Here is a 16,065-nt window from a genome sequence, read left to right on the forward strand (position 1 = left end):
AGGTCCTGCTTGCTTGATACCCCACAACAGGGGTGGGAATGGGTGCAGAGCTACTTAGAGCAGCCCCAGGAATTGGTGGATGTGCCCAGGGCAGCATGCCCTTGGCTCAGTGCAGCCACTTCCCACTTGTTGTCTCTGCTCAGGAGAATAGCATGTGGAGGTGAACTGCCAACTCCCTTCTACTTTGCTGCAATTGTTGGCTGCTGTCCTGATCCCATGCGAAGCTTCTGTGTAAAGCTTGGTATGAGCAAGGACTCATTTTTGAGAACAAGGGAGCGAAAATAACAGAACTGAGCACTCTCAATGGGTGGACCTAATATTGTGTGTTTTGAATTCTAAGTTCCTTCTTGGCTAAGCTTGAAGTAAGAGTTTTTTAAACTATTAGTGAGAAATCACAGAGGAGCTCTTGGGTTGAGGCTGGGTCGCTGGACCCACCAACGCCTGTGGCCCCTGAGCCTTGAGGCTGCACAGCAGGCCTGCTCCTTGGCTAGAGCTTTGCTTCTCAGCTGCAGGCCTGCCCTCTGTGCACCCTGCTCTGGGATCAGACAGATACAGCTTTGGGTCATCCCTGGGGTGCTGAACCTGTATGAAACCCAGAGCTGGCCCTGGCTGTGCTGCAGAGCTCAGAGGCACAAGCAGCCTATTTCTTCCCATCCTGCTGACCTAATGAACTCAGGAGTTTGGGTGGCCCTGCACCTGGAAAGTCACATCTCAATGCAGCCTAAGGCTGTGTCATTCACGTTGATCTAAGAGCAGAAAATAAAATTCGAGCTGCCCAGGAAAGGAATTGTTTTGATTTTGCTGGTAGAAACATTTTTTTGAAGCTAGCTTCTGATGATTGATTTTCAGTGTTGTCTTTTTTTTTCTTACGATGGTTAACCAACAGCTGTTTAGTAGCAGAGCTGCCTCGAATGGAACCCTTCCAGCTCTTCAGGTGAGCCCAGACAGTATAATTCTCTGTAGGGAGCAAAGCCCATTTGGTTGCACAGAGGTTAATTACTGGGAGCCCGCTCCCATCCCAGCACGGGCCTTCCCCCAGCAGCAAGATCAGGCAGTGCTTCATGCCTTGGGAGGCTCACTGCAGCTTGCCTTCCTCACACAGTGGAAAGGTGTGGGGTTTATCTGTTGTGCTTCTCCCTGTCCTGTTGTTCTGCCCACATACAGCAGAGTCATCACACCCTCATTCAGCAACCGATTAAAACCAGAGCTTTTGTCCTTATCTCTCCCTGTTTGTTCACTTCCTGTTCTGTGGTGTTTGAGACAACATGCACTTAAATGTTTCAGAAACATCTCTGCCTCCTCCCCTTATTTTTTAATCTTGTTGTTTTTTATAAAGTGTTATTTTAAAGTAAGAAGCCCAGCAACTTGGTATTTTTTCCCCCAAAGACTTTCTGATTTGGAAGACAGGTCTCTTTTGAAGAAAGGGAAAAATAAACCCTCCGGTGTTTGGAATGTCTGTTCAGATCTGCTTCTGGTGCCTGCAGTGCTATTCCAGGAGGGAGGGGACATTTACCCCCAAGGTAGCAATTAATGATAGAAACTTTAAGTGGAAAGAAATGTAGTTCCCAGGGGAAGTCTGACTCTCCTCGTATTTCTCATATTATTGGACAAGGCATTTCACAAACCCTGTTATTCTGGATTGCTTACTGTGGCTCAATGGCCCACAGTGTTGCTCGTTCAGCACTCAGTAGTACTCTCTTCCTTAGAAACATCCCTGTCTGAGTAACATTTCAGCGAGCAGAGCTATTACTGTGTCCTGTGCAGAGGACAAAAGTCCCCATCCAGAAAGGCAGCTTTCCAGCAGCTGATCTGAAAACACTTCTGATACTTAAGTCATTTTCCAAGTTGGGAAAACAAGGTCAGTTGTTCACTCATAAGAAACCCTGAGCTTTGTTGAGGCTTGTGACATCCTATGGGAAAATCTGGCTTTGCAGCAAGGGCTAACAATAAACTGATGATTTTAGGAAACCCTCGTAGGTTTGCTTTAACTTGAGTGGGCTATTAAACCATCATCTGCATAGGACAAGGAGAAATGGTTTCAAACTAAAAGAGGGAGACTGAGATTGGATATGTGAAAAAACAATGTTTATTTAAGGTTAGTGAACCACAGTCACAGGTTGCCCAGACAGAGGGTGCAGTGTCCGTGGAGATGCTGAAGGTTAGAGTGGACAGGGCTCTGAGCACCTGGCGGAGCTGTAGGTGTCCCTGTTCATTGCAGGGGAGCTGGAGAAAATGGCCTTTAAGAGTCCCTTCCAACTCAAACAATTCTACAATTTATATTTGAGCAGTGTTCCAAATGGAGAGCAAGCCCTTCCAGAGCTTTGGAGATGTTTGGCGAAAGCAGACAGATCTTTTTTGGTTCTGTGAGCATCTCTATTTTCTGAAATAGAAACATCAAAAGAGCGTGTCTTTCCTTATGTGAATTCTGGCCTGTCTGGAAGCAGCAGTCTGAGATACAGCTGCTGGTCAGCTCATGGCACAGTCCGCATCCATCACAAACAACCTCAGCCTTCTTGCGACAGGAAGCCTGGCAGAGCTTGCAGCTCTCTGTAGTGAAATGCTTGTCTAGAAAGAAGTCTCTGAAATTAAAAAATGATGCCATGAATTCTGATTTCTAAGCTTTATTAAAAAACAGAGGTCGGAAACTTAACACTGGGAGAAAGGAAGAAGGCCTAGGTGGAAGTATCTTCTGCATCCACTGTAATTTTCTATCCCTGTAATAGAGAGTATACGATAATTAGCATCAAAAGTGAAAAGCCAATGGATTTGTGTTAAAGAGGGGTGTAAGTATTCCTTATGCTCAGTTGGAAAGTCCTTTTTTGAAGCATTTATTGTAGAGTTGGAAAAGAAATTTATAAAGGAAAGTAATTTGACCAGGAAAATGATGCCTTAAAAGCTGTTCTCCAACATGCGGTGCTTTGCTTTTGTCATGGTAAAGATGTTCAGCATGTTTCGGGGGTCCATCCTTACTTATCCCACCTTTTATTCGGAAACATCAGTTATACCCAGAACGTTAGCAGTGCTATTCTTAGCAGGAATCACACGTTTCAATCAGTAATAATTTTTGGTATTCCATTCCAGAGACAAGCTGTTTTCTGCACCCCCACAACCAACCTGAGGCAGGTTTTTAGTTAGCAATGCCAACATTCACTTGAGAGGGAAAAAAAAGAAAAGAAAAAATATTTTTCAATTTCTGGCTGCTAATTCTAATTAAAGCCAGACTTCTCCTTTTTTTTTCCCAAACAGATGGGAAAATCAAAACAATAAGTAGCATTATTCTCACCACTGGGCTTTTTGAGAGGCTCTAAGCTGCTGGATGGCAGCCGGGTTTTTGGCTGGGTTCTTCTCATTGTGATTGGTCCCTGTAAGCACCAGAGGCATGAGAACAAGGAGATGGACATCTCCCTTCAGTCTGCCCCACGTTTTCTCTTCTGCTCAGTTAGCAAGCTTCACTCAAAGTAGGTTAATGTTTCCAATGCATAGCAGGCTCCCAAACCAAAGCTTGATCTTTGTTTTAATTTTTAAGATGTCAGCAGTCATCCATTTGAGGTCCTGTTGTATCTGTTTACTTAAAATGGGACATTTTAAAATGGTATTCTGAAAGACCTAGGCACTATGTTTAGAATTCAGAAGGATTCTTTAAAGCTAATCAGATGATTTGTTTTTCTGCAGTGACAATTGTGATTTGTCTTACTGCTAAATAAGCCTTTACTCGTGGGAATTTGCATGGGGGTCATCCAAGGAAAGCAGGAGGTGGTGGGACTTGTACCAGAAGGCAAGGGTATTTGGGGGCAGTCCTTGTTTAATGTTTTCCCCCTCTTCATTATTTTTGCATCAACTTTTCAGGCTCTGGGGACTTTGGACCTGGACTCTGGTTGAAGACTGCCATAACCAGGATGCAGCCAACCATGGGACTGCTGGTGGCAGTAAGGGAAAAGGGATGCAGTGTGGAGGCAGCAACTAATGTGTATGTAAGTACACCTTTTTCTTCTTTCTTTTGAAGTCAGAGATATCTGATGTTGCCCTTTCCCTGCATAGCAGTGACCCTTTGCTATCACACTCCATATGCCAAGGATGCCTCATGGGGCCTCTGCACCCAGCTCCTTGGCACCAAGAGACATGCTTCAGTGGGCATTGTGGTCATGGTTTGATGGCCAGACTAGATGGCCTTAGTGATTTTCCAACCTTCGCAGTTCTGTGACACTGAGAATCTGCTCCCACCCCTTGGTGCTGCCACTCATCAATACACGTGTCTCAGGCAAGTGTCTGTGAAGTTAAGAACTTTAGAAAGTGCAAGAGGAAGCTATTGAGTGTTTTCTGGAAGGACAGAACTGTGTCTGAGGTTTATATTTAAGAGGTGGGCTCATTTGTCAAAAAAGGGAGGCAATTCCTAGTGAAAGTGCTCACTGCAGTGTGTCAGGAGCTGGAGACTGAAAGCTATTAATGCAAGTATGTGGCCTGGAGGAACAAATATATTGGATGACCTCCTAATGGATGATTTTAAACCTAAAAAAGTGAATTTATATTGCTTACATTGCTCCATCTGAGTTATTTGCCTGACTCTGATGAGAATTCTTCTTCCTCCTCTGTCACTGTAGCGAGAAATCACAGGAAATTTCTTCATCAGGGATAGGAAGAGACTTTATGCTTCAAGTTTTAATATCTCTGCACTTATGAAATATGTTATAACTTGGGTGCTTCTCTTGAGAAGCCCTAGGAAGGAGCAGAAGTGGTTTCAGATGCAGAAGGAGAGTTAAATCGGCAGTGTTAAAAAAGTAATCTGTGTAAACTGTTTTACAACTGAAGAGTTATGCAAAGCCATATCTTAACTTGGCATCCTGTCCCAAACTGTGCATCCATAAAGTACCACAACCCTGCCTTGACACATTTTATAGTACATTTCAGCTTTGAGGGAAGTATACTAGTTGTTAAAATACTTCTGCATGTCCTGTGGCTGATCCCATCAGCCTGAGGACCAGTGGACCTATGAGGCTGTCTCAGAGGTATGCAGGACATGAAGTCCTTTGGGTTGCACTCTTCCTGGCATTTGTACTGCCAGTGAGGAGTATTTGCTGTTCACAATTACTAAGACGTAAAAGGGCGTTACCCACTACCTGCCTTCTGAAAAGTAAAAACTGGATATAAACTGTAATTCATGTGAGCAGTGACAAAGAATCGATATTGCACGTGGTGTGTCATTTGTGGCATCTTGATTTTTAGTGTCAAAATCAGAATTCTTTCAGTGGTCGAGTACATTTGTACTTCTATGTACACTAAAGCCTTGTGGACAAAACGTACTGGTGTAGGACCCCAAAGCTCTGGCAGGGACCAGACAACAAAAGGGGCAGCCAGGTGCAACCCCCTGCAGCCAAAGCAGCTGTGGGATGCGCTGCCCTCCTTGGAGGCTGGGGGTGGGAACCCTCTGCACCTCTACTTCCAAGCCCAGAGAGATCCCACACTGTGCTGGGAGGAGGGCCAGTGGAAAGCTGGTGAGCAGGGGATGTCAAATCCAATTGGTTTTATTCAATGAATGGCTTGATCCTCATGGCACTGACATGTTCTTGCAGTGCAAAAGAGAAACTGATGTGTGAATTAGAGCAATTTATGCACGTTTAGAGAACGTTATGATTCTGTAATTAGATGGGCCTCTCTACTGAATGTGCATGTCAGCAGCTGAAATAGATGAGAAAACTGATGTGCTTTGTTTGTGTTGCTCTCTTCCTCTCTGCCTTGTAAATCCACTGCTGTCCAGATAAATGTCTCTCTAGACTTTGTCCCCTAAGAGGCTCGTACCACAACAGCATGCTATTAAGAGGGGCTTTTGATTATTATTTGGAGAGTGTTTGTGTTTTCTGGGATAATGTGACTCTATAAATGGAATGCTTTTTGCTTGGCTTTTACAATAGTTTTCTGCTCGTAATGAAATAGTTTTTAAATAGTTTCTGGCTTTTGAAAGAGCAAAATACAGCTGCTACTGGCATCTGATTAATTATTGCTATTTCATGATAACTGTAATTAAATTCAGCTAATTCACCATTGAAATATTTAGGGAAAACAAGGTCCAGAAGTTTAGTTCAGCATCAATGCTGGAGGGTATAAGGGCATGAGAAATAAGTAAAACCTGCATGGCACAGGCATGGGGGTCTTGTAGGGGATCTTGGAGCTTCACCCCTGTACTGCACTTGGTGCTGTGGAGCCAGTACATGCATACTAGTTCCTCACATGTCCCTTCTCCTTCCATTTCTTTTTCTTCTGCCACAAAAGGTCTGTCAGCAGAGAAAAGCTCTCTCAGGGCTGTGGTACAGAAGAGAAAGGCTGCATCCAACTTAACTCCACAGGCACTGCTGCAGAGGTGCCCTCCTGACTGGGCAACCATCAGGGGATTTACAGCCCCTTTGTCTGCCTTTGGTTTAAGATTTAAGAGAAGAAGAGAGAAACATCGTTTCCCGCGAGGCTTATCTTTGGTGACACTTCTGAAATACCCCAGCTCTGACAAATGGGCACGGCAGCAGTTCATGAATGTGTGGTGGTTAAAGCAGTGCCACTGCTCTCAGCTCACCACACATACATTAAGCAATGGCTGTGCCCGTCCAAACTGATCATAGGAATTTCTACAACCACCTTTCCAAATCAATAGCCAGACCCTGCCCTGTTTTATTTCTCCTTAGGCAACTGTTTTTGTAAACCCAAGTTCTCACTTTGTGCCTCCTGAAACTGTGGTCTGTGCTAAATTGCTGTCCAGGGCATGCCCGTCAGCATGCAGAGAAGCACGCTGCTCTGGTGGTGCACTGGGATGTCAGAGTGTGCAGCAGGAGAGCAGCTGGGGCATGCGGTGCTTGAGTGGTTCCATAGGAGGTTTTGGGGACCCGTGAGGAGCCCATGGGACATCCTGGCTAAATTTCAGCCACACAGTTCTATCTGGGTACCATCTACCCTGGTGTAATATAGGGATTCAAGTCTATCTATTAAAAATGTTTCAGTAGGCTGTTTTCTAATCCAGACAAAAACAACCTTCCTCGAGGAAAAAAAAATATTTTCGATAAGCTCAACAGTTTTAGAATAGAACATTTCAGTTTTTAGTTTTGGTACTAGCTGCTTTTTTTTCTGTGCTCTACTTTCTCGAGCCTTTTTGCAAAGTTATTGCGTGTGGCTGAGAGAAGCGCTTCCCCAAGTTTATTTAGAGCTTTTCCTTGACTAATGCCTTTTGTCACAAGTGACAGTGAAGGACTTGTTTGGTAATAGAGATCAATGGAGATGAAGGTGACATTCTAGAGCAGCATTTTAAAACTAATGCATTAGTATTTATCTGACCATGGCACCAAGATGTTCTGGCTGTCTGACAGCGTTGTGACCCTGTAACTTCTGTCCCCGCAGCCCTCCTTCTAAAATACACATTTCCCCTCCCTGCCACTCTTCTCTAACCCAATACTGACTCCTGGTCCATTCCAGAAAGCTCTCTGTTGGCCTGGAGCCCGATGGGTGTGTTTGAGAAGACTTCTCACACTGCTGGTGGGATGGTGCCATGCCTCCACGGGTCACCGCGCTGGCTTTGGCAAGGATGTGCCTGGTGCAGTGGAGGGGGCCGGGCACAAAAGGTGTCACTGCCTTTAGTTCTGCACTGAGAGAAGCGTGGAGCTTCTGAGCAAATTAAGGAAGTGTGATTGCATGCCCCAGCTCACTCTGAAAATTTGAGTGCACTGATGGTACTTGTGAAAAGTGCTAAAGTGACAGGCAGCTAAGAACTCAGGGTCTCTTTTTGCTTGGAGAAAGATGTACAGCAGAAGCTAATTGTCGTCCTACATTGTATACTCAGCTTTCAGTATACAGTTCAGTTCCATTCCCAAACACGTTTAGGATTTAATCCATGTCTTCTTTACTGAGGAATCCGGGAAGGGTGGCAGATTTCAGCTCTGTAGTGGTCTTGAGACCACCATACACTCAAATAAGTTTCCAAGCAGCTGTCAAATTAAAGCAGAACGGATGTTGCCTGGGTTTGAGTAAATATTGACTGCTGCGCATCCAGTTACTCCGCTCCCTCCACATGAGCTCTGCCATCTGTGCCCAGAAGCACTGGCTTTTGGGGGCTGTTAGCTTGACATCCTCTGCACTTAATTCAAGCATAGGAAGGGCGATTCAGATAATGTGTAATGTAATTATGTAAGAAACACAATCTCAGTAACTTCTGTGCATAACCAAAATGAAAACATATTAATAATAACCTACCACGTGTTCTCCCTGGTTGTACTGCGCGATGCAATGCGTTTAGTGCCGACCAAGCGAAAGAAAGACAGATTGCTTTCCCAGAATCTGCTCAGCTAATGGAGAAAAATCCACCCCAATCTAAGCTTGCTCCAGCAGTTTCTCAGAAATATTGATGTCTCAAGCTCTCATGCCTTTATTAGAGTAAATCGTAATGTATTTCAGTGGAAAAACAAATTCTGCATTTTAGCATTTGCTGCAGCTGATAGCTACAGTACTGGTTTCAAGCAGAGCATGCTGAGCTAATTACATCTCTTCTAAACACTGTTGATTTCTTGATTGCTAATGTGGTATTTGAAAGTCAGTGATTCTTAAATGTCAGCTTAAGAATCTGTCTTTACCAGTTTGAATCCCCTAAATGCAGGCCTTGTTTTACCAGTATTCCTGGTAAAGAATTACTATGTCCGCTGCCTGGCTTGCGAGTCAGACAACTAATTTCCACAGGTTTTTCTGCACCACATGTAATTGGTGGGAGCATGGCAACATAGATACATTTCATTAATACTTCATTTTTAATCAGTGAACTTGAGGGAACTGCTGAATGGCAAATTCCCTAAGCGCTTTGTGTAGCTTCCTTCAAAGCAGCAGCTCCTGGGGAAGATGGACAGCCCTATTAGTGCACGTGTTGGAACAGCACTGTAGCAGTTAGCTTCACTGTTAATGTGCTGTTCATGAGAAGGGAACCTGGATAACTCTGAAATGTTGGTTAAACAGGACAAACTTCATTTCTCTGGTCTGTGCTGCAATTTTTTTAAGGTTTTGTGGATACACTTTTCTTACAGGTTTTGGCTGAAGAGTCTCATGAACTTTCTCCTTTCAGAGGTTTTCCACTTATGCATGTTTGTACTCGTTATAATGCTTTGTCACTTGTTCTTACATGTTATGATATCGCAGTGCAGTAGTAACGAAGGCAGTGTCCAGATCTTGGGAGGCTGTCAGTGCGAGGCAGGAGTGGGCACTGGGTGGTGCAGCACAGCTGGACACCTGAGCCTTGTCTGTGTGAGAAGAGGGGAGAGGGAAATCCTTTCATAGCAGGTCCCTGGTTCCTGGTGTGAAAGTACATGGAAGAAGCTGGGAGAGGAAATCTGAGTTGCTCTCAGTCCTTGCTTTAAAACTGCTTATTTGGGAGTCTGTGAGGGTTGCTTTTGGGAACACTGCTCAAATCCAGTTGCTCTTATATGCAGAACTCTTGACATTTAGAATTTTTCAGGCAATACCACCATCACGTGCAGAAATCTTCTTGCTGTGAGGAAAGAGTCCCTGTGCTACCCCCAGTGGTACTGCAGACACTTGGCTGACACAGCCTCCTCTTACTGCCTCGGTGGCAACTGGCAGCTGTGCGCAGTAACAGGCAGTGTGATGGATGGAGCTGCCATACGGCAGCAAACCATGTGGGTGCTGCTCCTCACAGTCCCTGCAGTGCCCGCAGCTCTCCAGCCAGCAGTGCAGCTCCATGGATTTGGGTCCAGCTGGGGCCCAGAGGGCTGAGCTCAACCTTTTGGCAGGAGGTCCAGATCGCAGTTAGGGTTCTCCAAGCATTGCAGTGGAAGCAACATCCAAGGTGGCTTGCTCTCCAGTATCTGGCATGCATTACAGGATGCCGAAGCCAGAGGAATCTGCTCTTTAGGCTGATTCTGTCTCTGTGCAGCTTCCTAAAGCTTTTAGCTTGTCTCCTGGCTGAGCTGTCTTGAGCACCGCTGTCCTGGACTGCTGGTGCAGTCTCTTTCAGGCTGTCTCTTGTTGGGTGCTGTATGACCAGCTGCATTTCTTCTTAACAGACATCCAAATGTCTGCAAGCTCTCATTTACACCAAGATACATCTTGGGAAAGTATCTCATTGTTCCGTTGCTCAGTCAAACTGTGTTCACGCATAACATTCCAACACCTGCAGAACTGTAATCTTTTTTAGCCCTTATGATGAAAATACTTGGGAGTAGAGTAATTGAGGAATGCATTTAAATTGAAAATAAGGTTCAGTGTATTCTCACCCATCGTGGAAGAACATTTTTCAGTCAATTAAAAGAAAAAAGCACATATTTTTGCCTACTTCTATGCCTTATAGGATTTGTTTTCTCAGTAGCACAAATCACATCAGAGACATCCATAAACTATTTAATGCTTTCAGCCCAAATTGGAAGGGCAGCAGGGAAGAACTTGCGTATTTATTTTCTGTTTAACTCTCAGGAGAGAGGCACCTATCATGACTGACATAGCAAGTCATTAGATAATTATACAGAAACCCCTTTTATTGAAGCATCTGTGTTAAAATGTGCGTGCTAAACAGAATTTTAATAGGCTATGACTCTAAATCCCTAAGCTTCAATTTGGTAGCAGAAAAACTTCTAAGCATTTTCACTGTTATTTTACAAACACTTCAGATGGATCCCATTATAGAGCAAGAGTTTTTGGAGAGAGGTGTTATTTTGCTTTGGCCTCAAAACAAATGTTTGGTAACATGTTTATCATGATGTCAGGTTATTGTTTGTGAGTTCTCTCTAGCTTCAGTTGTCCTTCCAGCACCCTCAAGGACTTCCTGCTGTGTCACCAGCTCTTTCCTTTCACTCTGATACCTCTACTATAATTTATTTCCTTCTGGCTGAGGGGAGATCAAGGCCCTGATTTGTTAGTTTGGTGCCTTTCCTGCCACAAGCTCGCTTGGCTTACCTTCCCATCTCTCCACAGGAGGAGGAGATGCTCTCCCTCCTGGGATTTTCCTTCTCTTGGTGCCAGGAACTTCCTGTAAGTCAAACCCTGTGAACACTTAGCTCACCACAGAATACATTTAACTCACAGCAGTGCCCGGCACCTTTTGGCAGGTGTGAACTGAGCATTTGTCACATGCGTTGACAGCATATAGATGATCTCTTCCCATGTGCAAGCCTAGACACAAAACTGCTTCTGTTCCTTCTTCAAAATCATGAAGGATCTCTCATTTCTTGATCTAAAATGTTTTTTTTTTTAAGTAATTGTGAGAAATGATAAGCTTTCCCTGACTTTAAATTTTGCTTGATATATATATTTTTTAATTTAGCCTAAACAAGGACAGTATCATCTTGAATTCAGTGAGTTCAGCTATACTATAAGCCCTGAATGTGCAATATGGTAGAAAATATCAGACATCCCTAAATTTAGATGTCGCTACAGTTTTTCTTGTAATACTGCACCCTTGGAATCTTCTACATGGCATAAATCTTGAGCTGCAGTTGATCATATTTTTATTAATGGTTATGCAGCAACATAAATATGTATTTTTTGTCCCTCAAGTCAATAAGCACAACCTTCTCCCTGTCGTAAGTCTGTCAGAAGTCCTCAGGAGACCGCATCTCAGACGGCTCCCAGTCTAAGGTGCATGTGCTAGGAGCTTCCTTATGAAAGTAATTGGAGTGACTAACTCTACTGATGTCTGTGGAATCATTTGTATGAAGGAGAATATTAGAAGGGTTTCATACATTGGTAATTGATGTAGGTGTCTGTATGAAGCGCTTTTATCTATTAACTTCTCTTTCTTCTTTTCTTTTTCTCATTCTTTTTCTCTTTTCTTCATCCCTAAAGGAATGCATAAAGCTTTCCAAGGCTATAAATCTGTTGTGCTTTTTTTTCCCTTCTCTTTCTTTGAAGCAAACACATGATGAAATGCTGCCTCTTCTGGCATTTGCCCACCAGAGTAAACCCCTCCCACAAGGATACTCTTCTAGCTCAGATCCAAATCGATCTTTTGCATAAAATCTGAAACATCCCATAATATATTCATTTTTTTGTGTATTAGATGTAAGCAGCAACAGGCAGTGTAATAGCTACATGAAAATAGGGGAAAGGTATAAAACATTTACATGGCGAGAAGAGTCAAGGATGTTTGGAAATTGCATCTTTTGTGGAAGTTACAGTACCATAATTCTTTCTGCATGACAACCACGTTCTGTTATTCTGCTCTTCAGAACAACTGCTGAAATCTTTTGATGTATGCCATATAACAATTTTGTTCATACTTCTTTGACATCAGTTTCCTGGCCACATACTGTACATTTGTGGAACAAAGCTCTCAAGCCTCTAAACAGAAATTTCTTCCTTTTCTTTTGTTTCTGCTTGTGGTAAGGGAAGATTTATAGGCATTGAACAAACATAGACTGAAACAGCCATTAAATGAAATTCACAAAGAGGAATCGCACTCTAAAACCGGTAGGTATTATGTTTAATGGACTAGCCGATATTCAAAGAAAATGAAGGGACAAACAAAAGCGAACACTTCTAGATGGAACCTACTTCTAAATCATAACTTTGACACACAGTATTTTCTGAATCATCTCTTTTCATACAGAGATGCAAATGGGAGGTACTGTACAAGCATGCAGGTTGAGAAAAGCTCTTTGAAAACACAGTCTCTGAGTTTACCAGAAACCAATTAGAAATATTAAAACTTATCAGACATATTAGCCATGAATCAATGGCAATCAAGATGGTCATATAACAGAAACCAATTAGAAATATTAAAACTTATCAGACGTATTAGCCATGAATCAATGGCAATCAAGACAGTCGTAGCTAAGAACAATCCAACACCATCTTATTAACGAGATTTTCTGGAAAAATATATTGATTTTCTGTAGTGAAACTATTTTCTCGGTGGCCAAGCAAGAGATGGAAAACAGAAAGGCAGAGGTGGTCCTTGCCCTGGGGTGCTGGGACAGGGGTACAGGACCTGAGGAGGAGGGGCTGTGCCTGGGCAGTGTTGCATGTGTTGGGGAATGGGAGAGAGCGCGTGGTGCTGGGAAGCCCATGGTGGCTGCATTGTGAGGAGGGAGCTGCCAAGAAAGGAGATCTTTTATCTTACAGAACTGAGGAAGGCTGTGTTGTGTCTGTAGTACGGAGAGAGAGAGACAAAAGATCTGTGAGAAGATAAATGAGAGGAGGGCCTGCCTCATGCCACCGCTCCTTCTGCAGATAGATGGCCACCTGTACTTCACCCTAAGGTTATCCAGGCTGGGTTCTCCAGCATCTCCTTCTCTGCCCTCACACTGTCTCAGCATTGCAGGTACCAAAAGGTCTGTGCAGAGACCAAGTCTGCTCTGCTGCTGCTGGCACACTGGGAGTTGTTAGCTCAGCATGTTTGCTGGTGGGGGTTGTGCTTGCCATAGCCAGCTCTATCTGAAACCAAAACCTTCTGGAGTTACCTCATGTCCCAGCACAGCAGCTTTGTTCAACACAGTTTCAAAAAAAGCCTCAAAAAAGTCACTTGCTCAAGATGCTTTTCCATTGTTCCCTTAGTAATTCAGCAGGACAAAATCAGCTGTACTTAAGTAATTTACACCAGTACAGTTTTCACTGAAAGTCACGAGGAATATGTGAAATGAGTATGGAAAGATGCAGAGGCCCAAGCTGCTCGTTCCCTTAATGTCCCTTTTGGGCTCAGGCCATCTACCTTTCAAGCACTCTGTGCGCTCATACAGCATAAAATGAAACAGGACCTGAGTCTAATGTACCTTTATTATTGGTAAATTGGATCATTTAAACCATTAGCCTAACATATTTAATTTGGCATTTGTGTTTTCCTCCAAGCACGGGTTTGGTCAATTTGTTTCATTTCATCCTGTACTTGTCTGTCTGTAATTTTACTATCAATATCTCTGTTTTTATGGTGACTTAGATAAACATTTCTCAATTACAGGGATTGTATGAAATCCAAATAAGTAATGCCATTAACCTCAGCCACTCAACAATAATTCTATTAACATCACATTGCTACAAGACGAATTTGCAGTAAAACTCAAAAAATTAACTGTTTCACTGCAGATCAGTAAATCAGTCAGGTCACTTAATTCTTTTCTTCCTCAGCTGCCATAGCAGCAGGTCACCAAGAGCCATCAGCAACCAGTGGATAACTGTGCAGGTATATTCTGGTCTGAGGTCCACCTTGAGGACACCAACAGCTACCTGTATCAGTGCAGAGTCACAATCTCCCTGGGAAGCATCTTGGCTTGGCTCTGGCCCTAGGAATGGCTTCTCCAAACACCTCAGGCCCAGTGAGATATAATTTATTTCTGCTGTTTTGTTTGCCTCAATGGGCAAATGTTTTTATACACTTTGCTTCATTTCTGTTCTGAAAAATACATGACTTAAATTGATCAAACTACACCTGCTCAGCTTAAGACTCAAGTAAGGCTATTGGATTAGGAAACTGAATCAGCACACCTAAATTTCTTATGGAGATTTCTATTAACTGCTTTGCATTTTTATTGAAGTGAGGTAACTCTTTAAAACCTAAAAAGTGCAGATAAGCTGAAAAGCTGAAGAACTGGTTTGTTGGCATTTTCTGCTTTGCCGGGGTTTTCCAGGGGCTTTCCTCGTTCTCTGGGTGTGTCCTGGCTGATGGATCCTGGATCCTGGGGGCTGCCCAGAACGCTGCCTGGTTCCAGCCAGCACGTGTCAGAGTTTTTGAATGATACAGTCACCTCCATTTTGATGAGTTTTACTTCTTTAAGGCTCTCTCAGGGGCTTAACATTACATAAGATAACTGGGGAGAATCGCAGCTGATATTCATAACAGAACAGTTGTCACTAACTCTCCAAAACTCCTGGTGACAGCTCAGTGCAGTGACCTTCATCCCTAGATGACAAATATGAAATAATTAGCAGGAAGAGAGGTATATCTGAAAGACATTCCCAACACTCCAAATTCCCAGCCAAAGCAGGGAGAGGCTCCTTGTACCAGGAGCCTGCTCCGGGGCTGCTCACAGTGCGTGTCTGCAGAAAGCTCTCCGATCCAGGTCTTGACCTTGGTGTGGATTCCCACATCTCTGTTCTAGCAGTAAGAAGCTCAGCTCCGAGTTTCACCTGGACTTTCTGCATCCCCCAGCATCCCTGAAGAAGTATAGGAGGGAAAAAAGTACTTGGCAGAATAAATGCATTTGGAAAGGAATAAAGAACTGCTGGCATGAAAATAAATGTGCAAGGAGGAGATGGAGGACTTACGGAATCATTTAAGTTGGAAAACACCCCTAAGATTAAGCCTGTGAGGTAGGGTAAAAACAGATACAGAGAATAAAGAAAAAGAGAAGAGAGAATAAGCAGGCAAAAGGAGCAGTGCCAGCACAGGGTGAGGAGTGGTATGACGCACCCAAGAATTTTTTATTATTCCACAATGGTACTTGAGCAGAGAAAAAAATACGGGATGTAATGACTCAGGACTTTCTCCTCCCCTAAAGCTGTTTATGTCATGGATTATCAATGCCCAGATTGTTTCTTATAATCCCTTCTAGCAAGAATATATTTTTCTTTTGTCTGCGTTATACTCATGTCTTCTGTTATTATCCTTGCGTTGCATACTGTTTGGCTGGAGACACCGCTCTGTTTTCCTCGTGAATATGGTTTTGTCTCCCTCTGACTCTGTTAAATATATCAAAGTGAAACCAATATTACTAATGTGGAGAGCTGTGGCACTAAGTTAACTGTAGAGAATAAAGCAGCAAAAGCTGTCTGAGGGCTGTGCACATAGAATGAGCAGAAACACCTCTACAACATTGCTCCAGGATGGGCGCTACAGGGAATAAAGCAGTTTCAGCAAATTTAAGTAGACATGGATGGCACAGTACTTTTAAGGAACGATGCTATCAATTTAAAGTCTACCAACCCTCCTGTTAAATACATCCTTTCTTTTAGTGCACAGAGCTAAACTGGCAAAATTCTGCAAAAAACCCCACCAACCCAGCCTTCTTTTCACAACCTATAAATCATGTGCAGTATCTCTGTATTATATAGCTTCCATCATGCCCACAATCATGTTACTGGAGCCTGGGCTCAGCATAATCTTTA

This window comes from Cyrtonyx montezumae, unplaced genomic scaffold, assembly GCF_038088225.1.
Source record: "Cyrtonyx montezumae isolate F1298 unplaced genomic scaffold, pur_monq_1.0 scaffold_4, whole genome shotgun sequence".
NCBI classification, from domain to species: Eukaryota; Metazoa; Chordata; class Aves; order Galliformes; family Odontophoridae; genus Cyrtonyx; species Cyrtonyx montezumae.